Source organism: Fulmarus glacialis, unplaced genomic scaffold (assembly GCF_000690835.1).
Source record: "Fulmarus glacialis isolate BGI_N327 unplaced genomic scaffold, ASM69083v1 scaffold23112, whole genome shotgun sequence".
NCBI lineage: Eukaryota > Metazoa > Chordata > Aves > Procellariiformes > Procellariidae > Fulmarus > Fulmarus glacialis.
This window is the reverse complement of record NW_009197626.1, coordinates 1-207: the sequence shown is the minus strand read 5'-3', so window position 1 is coordinate 207 and position 207 is coordinate 1.

The following is a 207-nucleotide window of genomic DNA, read 5'->3' as shown; positions in this document are numbered from 1 at the left end:
GGGGGGGGGGGGGGGGGGGAACCAAACACAAACCCAAACAAAACCCACAACAACAACAAAAGGAGCAATGCAGCAGGTTGTTCCTGGAGGCAAGAGTCTGCCCGGAAAGCTGCCGGCCTCCCATTTTGGGGACGCTTCTCCTCCGCAGAACTACAGTTCCCGGCGTGCCCTGCGCCGCTGAGAGCCGAGCACGCACCGCGCCCGCCC